The sequence below is a fragment of the Stegostoma tigrinum genome, unplaced genomic scaffold (assembly GCF_030684315.1).
Source record: "Stegostoma tigrinum isolate sSteTig4 unplaced genomic scaffold, sSteTig4.hap1 scaffold_165, whole genome shotgun sequence".
Lineage (NCBI taxonomy): Eukaryota > Metazoa > Chordata > Chondrichthyes > Orectolobiformes > Stegostomatidae > Stegostoma > Stegostoma tigrinum.
The window spans coordinates 470084-490000 of record NW_026728106.1 but is presented as its reverse complement, the minus strand read 5'-3'; the positions used below and the strand labels follow the sequence as shown (position 1 = coordinate 490000).

Sequence of the window (19917 nt, the reverse complement as noted above, 5' to 3'; positions counted from 1 at the left end):
TTTCTCTCTCTTTCTCACACACACACACACACACTCTCTCTCTATCTCACACACACACTCTCTCTTTCTCAGACACACGCACACACACACGCACTCTCTCTCTCTCTCTCTCTCTCTATCACACACGCGCGCACGCACACACACACACACACACACACACACACACACACACACGCGCACACACGCACTCACACACACCAGCTGATTGCTCAGTCTTCCATGGTGTCTGAATTGTTGGACTAATTAACTTTCACTCTCCCAAATTAGTCATGACCGAGGAGAACCAATTCTGCCTGGGAGAAGAAAGGCATGAGACAGAATGATTAGGGATTGTTTAGCTAGAGGAACCATGCTGTGATGTGCATCCAGATATGATGCTTTCTGTGGTACATCAATGAACGTAGTCCGTGTGGACACGCCGAATTGCCTTAGCCTCCTGGGAAGTAGAGGCATTGGTGTGCTTTTTTGCCCATTGTGACAATCTGTTTGGACAGCATTTATCACGGTAACGGATGTGACTCCGTAATGGCGTATTAACCAGGTCAACAATGTCATTAAGTGTATCCTGAAGGAGGAGGTCCGTAAGACACAGCTCGATGTACACCTTGGTAAGATGAGTGATGGGGTCTTGCATCGAGTGTTCCGAGATCTAGGCAGTGGATGAAATAGCAGGACCTCTAAAGTTGTAATCTCTGGATTATTCCTGGTGCCACATGCTGAGAAGGCAAGAAAAAGGGGAAGAAAACACATGAATGCTTTGCTCAAGTGTTTGTGTTTGGGGAAGGATTTAGACTCCCGGATCTGAAGGAAAACTTGCGGGGATGGTGTATCCTCTACAAGTGGGCTGGTCTGCAGCTGAACCGGAAAGGAGCCAAAATCTTTGCACAAGGGTTTGCTAATGTTGTGAGGAATTTCGGCTGTGGACCTCCAAGCAGTGGGCAATTGCAGGTAATTCACTGAGAGGTGAGAAGGAATAAAATAAAAATTATATCAGGGGATTTCAACTGCACAACGCGAATTGAGATAACATAAAAGGTTGACTTGGGAAATATTTCTTGAAATACATTTGAGAGATTATTTAACATCAACACGTAGACGAGCTTGTAAGGGACAGTGCAATAGAACATAGAACATAGAAGAGTACAGCACAGAACAGGCCCTTCAGCCCACAATGTTGTGCCGACCATTGATCCTCATGTATGCACCCTCAAACTTCTGTGACCATATACATGTCCAGCGGTCTCTTAAATGACCCCAATGACCTTGCTTCCACAACTGCTGCTGGCAACGCATTCCATGCTCTCACAACTCTCTGCGTAAAGAACCTGCCTCTGACATCCCCTCTATACTTTCCACCAACCAGCTTAAAACTATGACCTCTCGTGCTAGCCATTTCTGCCTTGGGAAATAGTCTCTGGCTATCAACTCTATCTATGCCTCTCATTATCTTGTATACCTCAATTAGGTCCCCTCTCCTCCTCCTTTTCTCCAATGAAAAGAGACCGAGCTCAGTCAACCTCTCTTCATAAGATAAGCCCTCCAGTCCAGGCAGCATCCTGGTAAACCTCCTCTGAACCCTCTCCAAAGCATCCACATCTTTCCTATAATAGGGCGCCCAGAACTGGACGCAGTATTCCAAGTACTGGACGCAGTATTCCAATGCTGGACCTATTTCTGGGACACAAAGCCAGTGTTCAAGGTGACAGTGGCTAAGTGCTTTAGCGATAGTGAGCATGACAACAGACTTTTCAACATATGTTACGGGAAAGGAGAATGTCAGTCTGTTAAAACAACCAAGTGTCTTTGGTTTGGGAAGAGGCATATTTTATTTAAACAAGGCAGGATCTGGGTAAAATATTTTGTGAAGTTACTTGAGGGCGAATCTGCAGCAGAATAGTCAGATACGTCCAGGAAAGGAACTGGGAGAGTAAAGGCCATTCCATTTTGGGTGAAATTTATCATCGACAAGCCTGGAAAACCCTGGATCTTGAGGAATGTTCAGGACATGTTTACGACAAGTGCGAAGGAAGCAAATGAATGGATGACTAGTGGCGTATAAAAACGAGGTGTGAAGAAACGGTGGTGGCCAATATTGGAGAGAATATCAAGATATTCCACAGGTACATGAAGCAGGAGAATAACCAGGGAAAGAGTAGCGCCAATTAGAAACCGGGGTGTACACGGGGTGAGGGAGCAATCTGTGTTCGGAACTGAAGGGCATTGATACAGTAGACAAGTCCCTCCCATCGGCTCTCCCTTCAAGGAGAAGCATTCATGTCTATAAAGCAGGAAGATGCAGTGTGAAACTGAAATTTTTGGCTGGTTTAAAAGTGAACAAATCCCCACGCCCAGATGTGTTGTTTCCAAGACTGCTGTGGGAGAAGAGAAAGAAAATCTCTTCAGAGATAGTAGCAACTGCAGATGCCGGAGAATCTGAGGTAAGGAGGTGTAGAGCTGGATGAGCGCAGCAGGCCAAGCAGCATCAGAGGAACAGGACGGCTGATGTTTTGAATCTGGACCCTTCTTCAGAAATGGGGCAGGGGAAGGGGATTCTGAAATAAATAGGGAGAGAAGTGGAGGCGGATCGAAGATAGGTGGAGAGGAGACAGACAGTTCAAAGAGGCGGGGATGGAACCACTGAAGAAGAATGCAGGTGGGGAGATAGAACATAGAGCAATACAGTGCAGAACAGGCCCTTCGGTCCTTGATGTTGCGCTGACCTGTGAACTAATCGAAGCCCATCCCCCGACACTATCCCTTCATCATCCATATGCTTATCCAAGGACTGTTTAAATGCCCCTAATGTGGCTGATTTAACTACATTGGCAGGCAGGGCGTTCCATGCCCTTACCACTGTCTGAGGAAAGAACCTGCCTCTGACAGCTGTCTTAAATCTATCACCCCTCAATTTGTAGCTATGCCCCCTCAACCAGCTGATGTCATCGTCCTCGGAAAAAGACTCTCACTGTCCACCCTATCTAATCCTCTGATCATCTTGTATGTGTTTCTTGAATCCCCTTTTAGTCTTCTCCTCTCCAATGAGAACTGACCAAGCCCCTCAGCCTTTCTTCATAAGGCCTTTGCTCCAGACCAGGCAACATCCTGGTAAATCTACTCTGCACCTTTTCCAATGCTTCCACATCCTTCCTGTAATGGGGCGACCAGAACTGCACGCAATATTCCAAAATGAGACCGCACTAGCATTTTGTACAGTTGCAGTGTGACATCTTGGCTCCAGAACTCATTCCCTCTCCCAATGAAACCTAACGCACTGTAAGCCCTCTTAACAGCACCATCAACCTGGGTGGCAACTTTCAGGGATCTATGTACATAGACACCAAGATCCCTCTGCACATCCACACTGCCCAGAATCTTTGCATTGACCCAGTATTCTGCCTTCCTATTATTCTTCCCAAAGTGAATCACCTCACATTTATCCACATTGAACTCCATTTGCCACCTTTCAGCCCAATTCTGCCGTTTATCCAAGTCTCCCTGCAACCTGCGACGTTCTTCCACACTGCCCACCACTCCACCAACTTCAGTGTCACCTGCAAACTGAGTAATCCATCCACCTGTGCCTGCATCCAAATCATTTATAAAAATGACAAACAGCAGTGGTCCCAAAACAAATCCTTGTGCACACCACGAGCGAATTGACTCCAGGCTGAATATTTTCCATCAACCACCACTAGTTGCCTTCTTACAGAAAGCCAGTTTCTCATCCAAACTGCTAAATGTCCCTCAATCCCATGCGTCCATATTTGCTCCAATAGCCGACCACGTGGAACCTTATCAAAGGCTTTCCTGAAGACCGTGTACACCACGTCAACGGCCCTTCCCTCGTCCACATGCTTGGTCACCTTCTGAAAACTCAGTGAGGTTTGTGAGACACGACCTGCCCTTGACGAATCCATGTTGACGATCTCCAATCAAATTGGTGCTTGCTTGATGTTTAGAAATCCTAAATCTCTTCTCATCCTTTGCAAAACTTTTCCGACAACAGACGTAAGGCTCACTGGTCTATAATCACCTGGGTCATCTCTCCTGCCCTTCTTGAACAAGGGCACAACATTTGCAGCCCTCTGGTACTAAATCTGTAGAAAATGAGGACTCAAAGATCAAGGCCAAAGATCAAGAGGATAGGAGATGGTGGTGGGGCTTGATGTGGGAGGAGGGGATAGGAGGGAGAAAAGACAGGTTCGGGAGGCGGGAATGAGCTGGGCTGGTTTTGGGATGCAGTTGTGGGGAGGGGTGATTTTGAAGCTTGTGAAGTCCACATTGATAGCATTGGGCTGCAGGGTTCCCAAGCAGAATATGAAGTGCCCTTCCTGCAACCTTCGGGTGGCATCATTGCGGCACTGCAGGAGGCCCAGCATGGACATGTCATCTGAGGACTGCGAGGGGGAGTTGTTTAGTGTGAAGTGAGCATAGGTGATGTGCAAAGCGGTCCCCAAGCCTCCGCTTGGTTTCTTTGATGTTGAGGAGGCCACAATGGGAACAGCGGATGCAGCTACCACATTAGTGGCGCCGATACAGTCATCAATGTAACGGAGGAAGAGGTGGGGTTTAGGGCCAGTGTAGGTATGGAAGAGGGATCGTTCCATGTAACCTACAAAGAGGCAGGCATAGCTTGGGCCCATGTGGATACCCTGGCCACCCACTTTGTCTGTAGGAGGTGGGAGGATTTGAAAGAGAAGTTTTAGTTTTCAAGGACCGCAACTCCCCCCCCCCCCCCCCCCCCCCCCCCCCACCCCCCGCAGTGGTCGAAAACACCCTCGACCGAGTCACCCGCATTTCCCACAACTCACCCCTCACCCCTTCTGCCATCTGCACTCTGACCCCACCACCAAAGACATTTTTTCCCTCCCCACCCTTAGGTGACTCCCTTATGCACTCCACACTCCCCCCCAGCATCCCGTACACGCGGCACTTGTTCCTGCAACTGCAGGAAGTGCTTCACCTGCCTCGATACCTCCCCCCTCACCCCCATCCCAGGCCCCAAGAAGAAATTCCACATCAAGCAGATGTTCACCTGCACATCTGCTAATGTGATATTCTGTATTCGCTGTTCCCATTGTGGCCCCCTCTACATCGGGGAAACCAAGCGGAGGCTTCGGGACCTTTGCAAGTCACCGATGCACGAAAGAACTGCACCTACCAGTCGCGAACCGTTTCACATCTCCCTCACAATACTCAGATTACATGTCCATCCTGGGTCTCCTGCAGTGCCACCTGAAGATTGCAGGAGCAGCGCCTCATATTCCGCTTGGGAACCCCGCAGCTCAGTGGTATCAATGTGGACTTCACAAGCTTCAAAATCTCCCCTCCTGCTCCCGCAACCCAAAACCAACCCACCTATTCCATCCTGCCACCTCAAGCCCCACCCCCACCTCCTACCGACTAACCTCTTCCCGCCCCCTTGACCTGTTCGTCCTATCTGGACTGCCCTGTCTGCTCCCTAACTTCCCACCTGCTCTCCATCCCTGCCTCTTTGACCTGTCTGTCTCCTGTCCACCTATCTTTTCCTTTATCCAACTTCTATCCGCCTCCCGCTCTCTCCCTATTTATTTCCGAACCCCCTCTCCCTCCCCCATTTCTGAAGAAGTGTCTAGGCCTGAAACGTCAGCCTTCCTGTTGCTCTGATGCTGCTTGGCCGGCTGTTTTCATCCAGCTCTGCACCTTGTTACCTCAGAAAGAAAATCTCAGTGGCCCTGACCAGTTTTTCAATTCCTCTCACAAGGGAAGTACCAGAGGGTTGGAGAACAGAATGTGGTTTGACTTATCAAGATAAATGCAAAACTATTCAATTCCACTGGAGGTTTGAGATGCAGTGTTGATGTTTGTTCTATGTAGTAGCCTGGCCTTAACTTGTCCTGTGGTGAGATGTAATTTGAGGGGGATGCTGTGCTTTTTTTTCTCGTTTTGGTACGGTATGTGTTACTTTACCTTGTCAGCCTATTTTATAGAGTCATAGTTGTACAGCGTGGAAATGGGCCCTTAGGTCCAACATAATCCCAAACTCAACTAGTCCCAACTGCCTCTTCGTGGCCCATATCCCTCCAGCCTTGTCCTATTTATTAACGTCGATCAGGTCACCTTTCATCCCCCTTTGCTCCAGTGAAAAAAGTTCCAGCTGACCCAACCTTCCTTTATCACTGAAACCTTCCATGCTCAGCAACGATCTGGTAAATTTCTTCTGTGCCCACTCTTGCTTAAAAATATCCTTCCTATAATAGGGCAACTGTAAATTTGTACTGTAGAAATCTTCAAGACTAGAAAAACATAAAAGCAAACAAAGCAGGAAATGAAGGGATCAAATTGTAGTTCAGGAAGTGGAAAAATGGAAGTGGCTCGAGTGCAGCATGTTCTGGACTAACATGCACTGTAGTTCTGAAAGGGCATTTCACCGGTGTGAGTGGAAAGTTGTAGATGAAATAGTGACTTGAATCTTCATATACGCTCTCTGTCCAATTGATGTTGGAAACTCCTTCATGTTTCTAATGACGAATCCCAGGGATCGCTGCTGTTGTCTAGCTGATAGCCGGCCTTCAAACTGTTTCAAAGAGGAAAAGAACAAAGAAAATTACAGCACAGGAACAGGCCCTTTGGCCCTCCAAGCTTGCGCCATTCCAGATCCTTTATGTAAAGCTGTCACCTATTTTCCAAGGATCTGTTCCCTTTGCTCCCTGCCCATTCATGTTTCTGTCTAGATACATCTTAAATGACGCTATTGTGCCGCCTCGAATGCCTGCGTTGACAACGCGTTTGAGGCACCCACGACTCTCTGCATAAAGAACTTTCCACTCATATGCCTTAAACTTTTCCCCTCTCACCTTGAAATTGTGACGTCTAGTAATTGAGTTCCCCCACTCTGAGATAGAAAGCTTCTTGCTATCCACCCTGTCTATACCTCTCATGATTTTGTCGACATCAATCAGGTCCCCCCCTTCAATCTCCGTCTTTCTCATGTAAATAATCCCAATGTACTCAACCTCTGTTCAGAGCTAGTGCCCTCCATACCAGGTAACATCCTGGTGAACCTCCTCTGCACCATCTCCAAAGCATTCACGTCCTATTGGTAATGTGGCGACCAGAACTGTACGCCATATTCCAAATGTGAACCCAAGTCCCATAAAACTGTAACATGACGTGCCAACTGTTATACTTGGTACCCCGTCTGATGAATGAAAGCATGCCGTATGCCTTCTTGACCACTCTATTGACCTGTGTTGCCACCGTCTGGGTGCAATGGACCTGAACACCCAGATCTCTCTGTGCATCCATTTTCCCCAGGGCTTTTCCATTTCCCGTACAGTTCGCTCTTGAATTGGATCTTCCAAAATGCATCACCTCGCATTTACCCGGATTGAACTCCATCTGCCATTTCTCCACCTAACTCTCCAATCTGTCTATATTCTGCATTCTCCAACAGTCCCCTTCGCGATCCGCTACTATCTGTTTCGCATCGGTTTTGCACAAAACTAGATTTTTGTTCTATTTTTGCAAGTGAATTGTTTCAAATTAGTTGCTGTTCTTTGTAAATCACAATCATGAATGCACATCCAAGCAGTGGGGAGAGGGGGAGAATGGATTTTTTGACGTCATGAAGTCTGAGATTTGTTATAATCCGCAAATATTGTCATGATAATTTTTAAAATTCACGAGCATGTCATTGATGTTGCTTTCTTGGGCTGCATTTGCTATCCATCCAGAATTGCTGTTGAGAAGGTTGTGGAGAATTGGCCTGTTGAATAGCTGCAATGCACGTGGTATGAATATATTAATGAAATACTGAGGACAGGAGATGAATTGCTTTTACTCAGTGGAAATGAAGTAACAGTCATACAGTTCCAGATCCAGGATTCTGCTGATTTTGACAGGGAACATGCAGATTCTGGAGCTGCTGTTTAAATATTTTTGGGTGGTAGGGTTCACACAATTATCAGGTACTGTGGAAGGAGTTTGATGAATTGGTGCATTGTCTCGTTGTAACTCCCCATCTCAAACAACAGTTCATTCTCGATCCATTGTTAATTGTAAATTTTCAGTTCGACCGAAAGGAAAAACAGTATTGAGGGATATGGACCAAAGGCAATATGGAGGTAGGCCGCAATTAAGTTATAATCTCATTGGATGGTAGAAAGTGTTTGAAGGGTTGAATGGCCTACCTGTTTTCCTATATCCTTACGTAAGAAGGGGGATCAATCAGTGGGATGATTTGACTGCATTGCTGTCGTTTATCGATAGTGTTGTCGGAGTCGCACTCGTTCAGCTGAGTGAAGAGTATTTCATTGACACCTGGATTTGGAGTTTATCGGCAGTGGACAGATGTTGAGAAGTCCAAAGTGAGTTACTTGCTGTAGAATCTATTGTCTCTGATCTCCGGCTCCAGTCACATTGATGAACATAGATCCAAGAACACTTCAGCAGAGGAACAGGCCCTTTGGCATGCAATGTTGTGCTAAACATGATGCCAAATTTAGCTAAAGCCTTCTGAATGTCCTTGATTCATATCCCTACATTCCTTGTATATTCATGTACGTATATAAAAGTGTCTTAAACGGCCCTATTGTATCTGCTTCCACAGCCACCCCGGCAGTGCTTTTCAGACTCCTACCACTCTCTGTATATAAGAATTGTCTCTGACATCTCCTTTGAACTTTCCTGCTCTCACGTTAAATACATGCCCCCAGTTTTAGACATTTCAAATCTGGGAGAAGGGTTACAGTCAGAATCTGTCCATGCATGTCACAAATTTGTAAACCTCTATCAAGTCTTCCCTCAACCTCTGCCACTGCAGAGAAAACAGTCTGAGTCTTTCCAGCCTCTCCTTTCTAGCTCAAGCCCTCAAATCCAGGCAACCTCTTTTGCACCCTATTCAAAACCTCCACGTCCTTCCTGTAACATGATGACCAGAATTGGATACAATTCTTAAGAGTGCAATACTTAAGGCCTAACCAAAGTGTTCTAAAGCTGGAACATGACATCCTGATTCTTGTGCTCGATTCCCGAACTAATAAAGGCAAGCATGCCATGCGTCTTCTTTGCCACTCTATCAACTTGTGTGGCCCCTTTCGGGGAGCTATGAACTGAATCCCAAGATCCCTGTAGACACAAATGCTGCTCAGGGTCCTGCCATTAACTGTATATTTTTCCTTAACATTTAATTTCCCAAAGTGGAGCACTTCACACTTAATGGATTAAAATTCACTTGCCATTTCTGCAACGGATCTGTATCCTTCTGTATCCTTTTATGACTTTCTACCCTAACTACCACTCTACCAATCATTCTATCGTCTAAAAACTTAATAACCCATCCATCTATCTTGTCACCTCAGTCATTTTATATATATACCACAACAGCAGAGGTCCCCGTACAGATCCCTGCAGAACACAATAGTCCTGGATCTGCAGCCTAAAAAGCACGTTTCCACCACCACCCTCTGCCTTCTCTGGGCAAGCCAGTTGTGAATCCAAGCAGATAAGTGACCACGGACCCCATGGATCTTAATCTTCTGGATGATCCTACGGTGAAGCACCTTGTTGAAAGCCTTGCTAACATCCATGTCAACAATATCCACCACTCTACCTTCAATGATCACATTAGTTACCTCCTCAAAAAATTCAATCAAGTTAGTAAGACATGACCTGCCCTGCACAAAGCCATGCTGACTGTCCCTAATTGGGCAATGCTGTTCCAAATACAGGTAAATACAATCCCTAAGAATTCTCTCCAATAGCTTCCCAATGAACGATGAGAGACTCTCTAGTCTATAGTTTCCTGGATTGATCCTATTTACCTTCTTGAACAGAAGAAGAACATTTAGCAACTTGCTCGTCCTCCAGTACCCCTCCAGTGGCTACCAAGGATACAAAGATATTGCTGAATGCCCCGACAATCTCCTCTCTCACCTCGCTCAAAATCCTTGAGTAGATACCATTGGGTCCTGAGGACTTATCCACCTTAATGCTCTTTCTTGATCTCAAAATGCTGTTGTCATATGAGCATGCTCCACACAAATCCCACTATCCTCCACACCCTTCGCCTGAGTGAATAGTGATGCACAGTCCTCATTTCGGATCTTGCTCATATCCTCTGCTTCCGTACACAAGTTCCCTCCTTTATCCTGAATGGTCCTACTTTCTCACTATTTATCCCCTTGTTTTTGATGTATGCATCGAATGCCTTGGGATTTCCTTTAACCCTCCTTGCCAAGGTCATTTCATCACCCTTTCTTTTTCTGCTTTCTTTATGTCGGCCCTGTTCGATTTTAGCTTCCAAAACCTGACATATTTCTGTTTTTTGCCCATTTGACTAACTTCACAACCTCCCCAATTATCCAAGGGTCTTTTACCTTGCCATCCTTGTCCTTCCTCCTTCCTGATCCTAAACTCATAAGCAGGCCTTTAAACAATTCCCATGTGGCAAATGTGACAGCTCCCCCCAATTAACACTCCCCAGCTCCTACCTAAAATTGATATAATTTACTCTCCCCCAAGGTCCTGACTTATCCTTCTTCATAGCAATCTTAAAATTGAAGGAGTTGTGATCACTATTTCCAAAATGCTTTCCCACCCTTCTCACCAGTTACCTGACCAGGACAAAGTCCAGCATGGCCCATCTTCTATCCATATACTGTGTCAAGAAACTCTCTTGGATAGACTTAACAAATTCGGCCTCATTTAAACTCTTGTTGTAAGGGAGTCCCAGTCAATACCGTGGAGGTTAAATTCACTGACTGTGACAACTCTGAGTTAGTGCATCATTTCACGAGCTGCCTGCATATTTGTTCCTCAGTGTGTCAGTGGCAACAGGGGAGCAGGCTATTAGTTTAATCTGATCAGAGTGATTGTGTCTATCTTATTTTTGAACGCGACCTCTATTGCCTCAGTGGGCAAGCCCTCCAGAATGTCCTTTCTGGGTGCAGATGTCACATTTCCCACAGGTTATGAGAGCACCTCCTTCTTTTACCTTCCCCTCTATCTTCTCGAAAACAATGAAACCCTGGAACATTGAGCAACCAGTCCGGTCTCTGTCTCAACCAAACCCATGTAATGGCCTCAACATCAGAGTCCCATGTACTGATCCAGGCTCTAAGCTCATTTGCCTGAGCTATAATACTCCTTGCAGTGAAAGAAACATACGTCAGCTTGTTTGTGCCATCATGTTCATGTACCTGTCTCTGACTGCCATTCTTTTCTGATTTATTGGTCCTAACATGTACCTGCTATCAATTCATCGACTTGCTGACCTGCTGCTCTCGTTTCCAGCTGCCTGCCAGCCTTTAAATCATCCTAAGTAGCACTAGCAAACCTCCGTGTGAAGATATTTGTTCCCGTTCAGTTCAGGTGCAACCCATTCCTCTTACACAGGTCACCCCTTGCCGAAGAAGTGGACCCAGTTATCCATGAACTTGAAACCCTGGCCCCTGTACCAGCTCCTTAACCATGCATTCATCTCACCTATCTTTCTATAATTTAGCTCACGAACATGTGGCTCTGGTAGTAACCCAGTAACTATTACCCTCTAGGTCCTGCCTTTCAGCCTCTTTGCTAACTCCTTGTACACAGTCCACAGGATCACATCCCTCTTTCTTCCTACGTCATTGGTACCAATGTGGACAATGGCCTCTGGCTGCTCACCCTCCCCCTTAAGAATTTGTTGCAACCACTCAGAGATGTCCTTGACCTTTGCACCAGGGAAGCAACACACAGCCCTGCTGTCTCAAATGTGGCGACAGACACCATGCCCCCAACGAATGAGCCTCCAACCACAATCACTCACTTGGATTTGCCTGACCCTGTTCCACAGCAGGGCGGTTTGTACCACGGACCTGGCTACTGCTGATTAGATAACTGACCCAGTTTAGTTTTAGATCAGTGTTAACCTTGATGAAGTGGATAGCCAAGCACCTCAGTAGTCTACAATACAGGAGAATTAAATTCTTAAGCTCACGGATTCTGTGACAGTCAAAGAGAAGCAGTGAATTTTTCTAACCTCATTTCCAACACCTGGCGCATAGCCTTGCATGGCTTGGATAGCACTTGTACATTTAAAAATAAATGTAAGGATGATGTTCAGGTAAGGACATGGAATTTTGTGATATGGTCATATTCTCTCTTGTTGGAGCTGATTGCTGCTTAGCACTTGTGTGGTGCAAATGTTACTTATCGTTTATCAGGCCCAGCCTGATCGTTGTCCAAGTCTCACTGTATTTTCTCATTGTTGATTTCACTGTTGGAAAAGTCATGAATTCTGCTGGACACCTGGACAATATTCAATGAACATTCATGTCTCCAATTTGGTTCAAATGAAGACATGACTTCAACCAGTGCAGGTATCCAATGAATGCCACTGACTCAATTTTCTATTCCTCTGCTTCACACCACATTCAATCAGAAGTTGGCTTGGTGGAAATGACAGATTGCACTTTCCTTCCTTTTCAAGCTCAGGATCGCTGATCATATTTGTGGTAACTCCTGAATGAGGTTACGAGAAGTGTGGCATGACGAAAAGTAAACTGAACCTTAGTGTGCAGCTGTTTGACAGCACTGTCATCCAGATGTTGCATTACTTTGCTGATGATTGAGAATACATTGAGGCCATAATTGGTCAGCACAATTTGTCTGACGATTACATGATAGGTCATCTTTCTCTGAAATGTGAGTGTCGCAAGTGTTTAAAAATGTACTGGAAAACATTTACTGTTGGTGTGCTGACCTTGGGGCACATTGTTCCAATACAGTTTGTCGGATGCTGCCAGGTGCCATGGCATTTGCAGTATCCAGAACATTCAGTCTTGTCATTGCATGAAATAACTTGAATTGCGTGTAAGTAAAGATCTGTGATGCCTCCTCAGGATGAGGGCAAGAAGATCATCCAGACTGATGCGATGAATGGTTTCATCTGCCTCTTCACCTTTTGTTCGTAACATCTTGTAATAACTGCCATGTAGCCTGATGAGAAACTAAAGCTCACCTTGATTCATTTGCATTCGAAGGTGCCTATTTTTCCCAAACAAAAGGACCCATCACTGAGCGGGAAGTATGGAGAATGTTATAGACATCAGTGGTGAGACAATGGTGGATCTTGACCAGAAAACCATTCTTGTGTTGGTGAAATGCAAACAAAAATCTATATGATGTAAACTTTATTCTCAGCTAATCCCTTTCTCAAATGACAGATTCTGATGTCGGTAACTGGAAAGCCTCCATTGTTGGAGGACGAGAAGCCATATCCAATTGAAGCAGCATAGGCTTTTGCGATGACTGTGGAAACCACTGCTTATGCCTTGCTTCAAGCGTTGTCAAGGAATGATATTGACTTTGCAACACCGATTGCGAGGTGGCTAACGATGCAACAGAACTGTGGTGGTGGATTTCACTCGACGCAGGTAAATGCTTGAGATCACAACAACAGGCATTCAGATATTTCCATTGATCATGTTACTAACTGGTGGTTGTTGCAGTTTGCAATCAAACTGGACACTGCATTTTCATCTGCAGGTTTGGTGCATTGGCACAAATACCAGTTCTTCAATGGTGTTAATCCTTGGTTAAATTCTTACATGCACTTTGACTGTGCATCACTTTTCCTTTTGGCATTGTCCTTGAAAAGTACCTGTTTCTGTAAACCTTCACTTGCTTGTCACAGGATCATTGAGGGACAGCATAATAGAGTGCGATGACAATGGAACAGACCCTTCAGCAAATTGTATGTGCCCTCACAAGATGCAGGTCCCGAACTATTCTCATCACATTTCCCAGCACTCGACCCAGAGCCTTGTTTGCCTTGGCATCGCAAATGCCCAATCACAGACTTGTTAAATGTTATCATGCTTTCTGCCTCTACCACCCACACAGTCGGTGCGTTCCACATTCTCACCACAGTTTGGGTGCAAAAACAAGTAAGTTTCCTCAAGAGATAGTAGGAACTTGCCAATGCTGGAGAATCTGAGAGAGCAAGGTGTCGAACTGGATGAACACAGCGGGACGAGCAGCATCAGAGAAGCAAGAAAGCTGACGTTTCAGATCGAGACCCTTCTTCAAAAATGGGGGAGGAGAAGGGGATTCTGTAAAAAATAGGGAGAAGTGCGGAGGCAGATAGAAGATGGATAAAAGAGAAGATAGGTGAACTGTCCCGTGCTGTCCACTCACTGTCCCCTGCTCCAGAATCATAGAATCAGAGAATTGTACAGAATTGAACAAGCACTTCATTCCATTGTGTCTGTAACCACTGAAGCCACACTAAGTTGACATTCGGCTCATGTTCTAGCAATAGGCCCATTGCCTTGAATGTTATTTCATTTTAAGTGCTGTACCAACCCTTTTTCTTTCATGTGAAAAGATTATCCACCTCAACTGAAGTCCCAGACAATGAATTCCAACCCCCCAGCACCTTCTGGGTGTCTTTTCTTTCCTGAAATTCCTTCTGAGCTTTTAGCTTAAATGTATGTATCTCTTCCTCTACCACCACCGCCCCCCGACCGACCCCATTATGGACCTTCTTTTTACCTCGCCCCTACCCATATTAATCGAAACAATTTTTTCAGGACCTCCTTCAACCTTCTCTACTCGAAAGAAAAGAAGCCAACCTTATCCAGATAAAACAGTGATGCTAGATACAATGGGAACTGCAGATGCTGGAGAATCTATGAGAACAGTGTGGAGCTGGCTGAACGCAACAGGCCAAGCAGCATCTCGGGAGCACAAAAGCTGATGTTTCAGGCCTAGACCTTTAATCAGAGATCGGCAACAGTGATGCTGCCTGGCCTGCAGTGTTCCCCCAGCTCCACACTGTGTGATCTCAGACTCCAGCATTAGCAGTTATTGCTAACGCAAACGTATCCAGACTCTCCATCGAGTTAAAATGCTTCACCCCCTCAGAACATCCTGATGAATGTCCTCCACACATGCTCAAATGCAAACACCTCCTTTCTATAATGGAGAGACCAGAACTGCACTGAGCACTTCAGCTGGGGCCTAACCAAAGTCCTGTACAGCTCTTGAGCCATGTGCTTTCTGAACTGTCCTTTTAAGCTGCCATTCCATGTTCAGGAATCTGTGGACAAGCACCCCAAGATCACACCATTCCTCTGATCTTCCTAGTGTCCTGGCATTTCTTTGAATGATTCCTTGCCTTGTTAGTTTGTCCAAATTGCCTTATTGATCAGGGTTAACATTCCATCTACTGTTGACCTGCCCATTTGACCAATCTGTAACTTTGGATTCAACTTGCTGTATTTTCCTGGACCCCCCGAGCTTTACCTTCTTTGCCACGCTCCCATTTGGGACCCTGTCCAAGTCTTTGCTGAAATCTATTTTCATTACATCAACTCCCATCTGCACACTCCGTCACCTCTTTGAAAGAATCATCTAAGTTTGTGAGGCGTGACCTCCCTCTGACAAAGCTATGCTGACGGTCGCTGATCAGACCCCACTTCTTGAAATGGAAATTAAGTCTGCCGTTCAGAATTTTCTCCAATATTTTCCTCTCTACTGATGTGATACTCACCGGTCTGTAATACTCTGCTTTATGTTTGTCACGCATTTTGATAAGTGGAACTATGTTACCTGTTCTCCAGTCCTTTGGTACTTTTGAAATCTCTGTATGAGGGCGAGTGGAATGTTTTCTCTCATCTCCCTGGGCATCGTGGCATACACCTCATCCAAACCTGGGATTTGTCCAATTTTAAATTCACCAAAACACCTAACATCTCCCCAGTCTCTGTTAATTCTGTCCGAGAATTGTGTGCTCCTTCTCACATGTAAAAGCTGATGTGAAATTCTCGTTTAACACCTGACATTGCCCTCCAGTTCAAACCATTCATTTGCCTCTTCATCCCTAATGAGACCTGGTTTTCCCTGGGTTTTCTCTTTCCCTCTGAGACACTTGTAGAAGATTTTGAGATTCTCCCTCATCCTAATCTTGGTCACCAGCGTTCTGTTGCCCTGTATTTGTTCTCTGAATTGCTATGACGAGATGCCCCTGCACACTATACATCATCATCATGGTGGTTTCTCGCAGATATGGATGACACTCTCCCACTCTCAGGCTGAATTGATCGCCGGCTGTACAGACCGATGCAGCTGCCGTCGGCTCTGTTGCACTCGGGGCAGAAGGCAGTCGTGGGAAGGGGTGAGGGAGGTGTTGGTGTGGCTGCATGGCTTCCGCTGCTTCCAAAGGCAAGCCTCAAAGTGTTTGATGCCTTCCCAGGTGCTCTTCAGGCTTTGGGCCGTCTGAGACCGGCCATTCCCAGGTGTCTGCAGGAATGTCGCACTTCACCATTGAGGACTTGAGTTTATCACTGAGTGCTTCCTCTGCACATCTGGGTCTCGCCTGCTTTTTTGAAGCTGGGATGAGAACATGCGGAGAGTCTCGTGTCAGTCATACAGATGAAGTGTCCAGCCCATTGTAGCTGATCGAGGATGGTCAGTGCCTCAGTGCTGGGGATGTTGGCCTGGTTGACGTTAGTGCGTCTCCAGGGACTCTTGTTCCCTTGATGACTGTTATACACCTCCCTTTTCCTTTTTATCTGGTCAAAGAACAAAGAAAATTACAGCACAGGAACAGGCGCTTCGGCCCTCCAAGCCTGCGCCAGATCCTATTGAAAGTAGCGTGTTGATGCATTTGTGTAATGATTGTGTTTTGTTTGAGCCCTGACACTCAAAGCAGTGTAAGAATGTCTTTGTGCAGCAGGCAAGGTGTCATGAGATTGAGCCTTCATACACTTGCAAGATGTTGAAAATTTGCCATTATTTATTAAAACACTGATAAATTTCCATGATCAACATTTCTGTCACACTGCAATGATTATCCCGTGGCATGTAAAATCAGAAAGATACGATAAAATGAGACTGGGTCATGCCCTAGTCTTGCGGACTTGGGTCAGCATGCAGGGAGAATGTTTGCATTTCATGCATGTGGAAGTACTGAAATATTTCCATGAATCTAAAAGTCACTTTTCCCTTCATTGAAGGACACAATCATTGCCTTGGAAGCTTCATCATGATACGACATTGCATTTCTGAAGAGGGAAGAAGAAATCAACATGCAAATTCAATTCCATGGTTTTGGACATCCCATTGAGAACACGATTCATGTGCGCCGGCATAATGCTCTGACCGAGAAAGAATTGAAGGTGAGTTTGTAGTTTGGAAGATCGCAGCAATTTATGCATCAACTTGTTCATCAATAATGTTCCATTGCTTTCAAACTGCATTTTCCACTCTGCAAGATAATAACTGTTAGAACAAGCAACAGGATGGGTAGATGGGCTTTGGGGAATGCAATGGCACAAAACCCAATCCATTCAACAACATATTTCAGATATGTCGACAAATTAAATATTCCAGCAGAGGGATAAAACAAGGAAGATGAGAGTGAGGAGGCAAGAGTTCTGATGACAAAAGAACACGAACTTACCTTTATCCATTTGAGCAAAAAAGCAGGCACACAAATAAATAATCAGCTAACAATGCACATGTGCAACAGAGGCTACAGGGGGACGAAGAATGCCGAATTGTTGTCATGCGTATTGCTGAAAGGGTGATTGAAACAGATTCTGTGGTAAATTTGAAGAAATACAGATAATGCATCTCAGGATGTTGGAGAAAGAACATTTATTGACTGAGGCAAATTGTATTGCCCTTTTCAGGAGTTATTTGGGTCATAATGAATTGAAAGACTTTCTTCTGTGCTGAAAGCTTTAGCTTAGTTGCAGCTGGATGACAATTTCTGTTCCTGGTAGTATTTAGCAAACTATTAAAAGTGAATGTCACTGCACAGAATTCCAAACATGACTGCAATCAGTAGAGAAAATATCCAGGGGGTGTGATGAGTTGTATCCTCTCATGTTGAACAATGCAGCTACAGATACAATGGAGGCACTGATGATAATCTTCCAAGAATCCTTAGATTGTGGAAAATTCTCAGAGGATTGAAAGATTGTGAACATAACACCATTATTACAAAGATAGTTGGACAAAATAGTAAGCAAGTGTTGCCAATTTAGGTCAACCTGGGTAGATGTTCATGCCGGCAATGAAAGATGAAATAACAGGGTACTGAGTGTGCTATAACATCCTACAGAGTTAACATCCTTTCATAACGGGGAAATAATACTTGACAAACTTGCTACAGTGCTTTGAGAAGGAAACAAACATTACTGATGAAGGACCACCAGTTGACATTGAGATTTCAACAAAGCATTTGATAAGCTACAGCTCGTAAGGTGTCTCAAAAGAAAAGAGCCCATGTGTTCAAGGGTAGTATGTTCGGATGGACGGAGGACTGCATCGTAAATAGAAGTAGAGACGTAGCAGCAGGATGGTAACTCACAAGTCATGTACGGCCACAGAGCGAGTGCTGCGGAGGCCGTACACCTCATGTTGACTGGGTTGATTTCGGAAATGGCGGAGGGGATTGCTATGCTTAGGAAAGTTGGGCTACATTCATTGGAGTTTATAAGATTGAAAAAAACTTATTTTTTCGACATTTAAGATTCTTAAGAGGCTTGATAGTGTATATCCGTAGAGATTACTCCCATTTGTGAAAGATTTTACGACCAGAGGCCACATTTTCAAATTGGTTGCCTATTAATTCAGGGAAGAATTACTTCTTTCAGGTTGTAGCAATCTATTGAACACTTTAGCCAAGAAGATTTTCGAGGTAATGCCATTAATCATATGCTAGGTTGTAACGGCCAGGTTAATTTTTAAATCAAGAAACAATGATAATGAGAAAAGGGTCTAGGCCTGAAACGTCAGCTTTTGTGCTCCTGAGATGCTGCTTGGCCTGCTGTGTTCATCCAGCCTCACATTTTATTATATGCATTGATTGTAATTTCCCAAAAAGGTTTAGATTCTAGAGAAGCATCTGAGGGCTGGAAAAATGCCGATGTGACGTCCCTATTTAAAAAGGAGAGAGGCAAAAAGAAGATAACTACAATCGAAACAGCCTGGCATCTATTGTTGGAAATATGTGGCAATCAACTAGGAAGAAAATAATAGCAGAACATTTGGAAAATCAGAATCTAATCAAACAGAATCACCATAGCCTGCTGAAAGAGAAATTATGTCTGGCTAATTTGTTTGGGTTTTTGGAGGAAGTTTTGGAAGGAGAATTAATAGAGGAAAACCAGTAAATGTGTTGTGTTTGGACTTGGAGAAAGCATTTGAGCATGTACTCAAAAGTAATAAGCTGAGAGCTGAGGTTTTGAAGGTAGTATATTGCTTTGGATCAGTATGCTTTGCACGTTCTGGAAGGAGAGATCACATCTCGAGTGAAATGCACCAAGTGAATATATATTTTGGGGAACTTGGTGGCAACGCGGTAAGTCAGTGCAGAGTGTAAGAGGTGCCATTTGCTTGCTTTTTTTGCCTGATAGTTTGTAAGCATTTTTTTTTGAGACAGGGTAAATTGAAGCCAGAATCAGGGACCCGGAGGGTGAACCAGGCTCATTCGTTGGTGATCGCTTCTGGTTTAAGAATCTATTATCGGTAGCTTTCAGATTGCAAGTAAATCGGAGAAATATTTACAGGCTACAAACTAAAAGACCAGAATGTTTTCAAATCAAATTAAGATCGAAGTAATTGAAATGGAGATGCCAGGCCAGACGATGATTTATACCTACGTGACGGGGTAGTGGTCAGACCCCATACTCCAGCTCAGGGTTGATGAACTGGAATCTCAGTTTTTACCAATCAACAAATCATGTGGGGGACAGTTACCGGGGAATGCTGTGCCTCAGGAGGCAGTCACACACCTTAGATTAACGAGCTGAAACTTGGTCAGTGGCCAGAGACGTGAGAGTGTGACAAAGAACAGGGCAGGTGGAAGGATCCAGGATGTAGTGCAGAAGGAACCTTGGCCTTTGATCTTATCTAACAGGTTTGAGATTCTTTCTTCCTGTG

At 44.9% G+C, this 19917-nt stretch overlaps 1 long non-coding RNA gene across 1 annotated transcript in view; it reads left to right on the top strand.

The window, feature by feature from the left end:
• Positions 1–17087, top strand: part of LOC132207812 (uncharacterized) — a 90451-nt gene extending 73364 nt beyond the window's left edge. The window contains exons 3-4 of the long non-coding RNA XR_009443857.1: positions 13188–13397; positions 16983–17087. This is a non-coding gene — a long non-coding RNA (uncharacterized LOC132207812). The remainder of the gene's footprint in view (positions 1–13187; positions 13398–16982) is intronic.
• The last annotated feature ends 2830 nt before the right edge of the window (positions 17088–19917 follow it).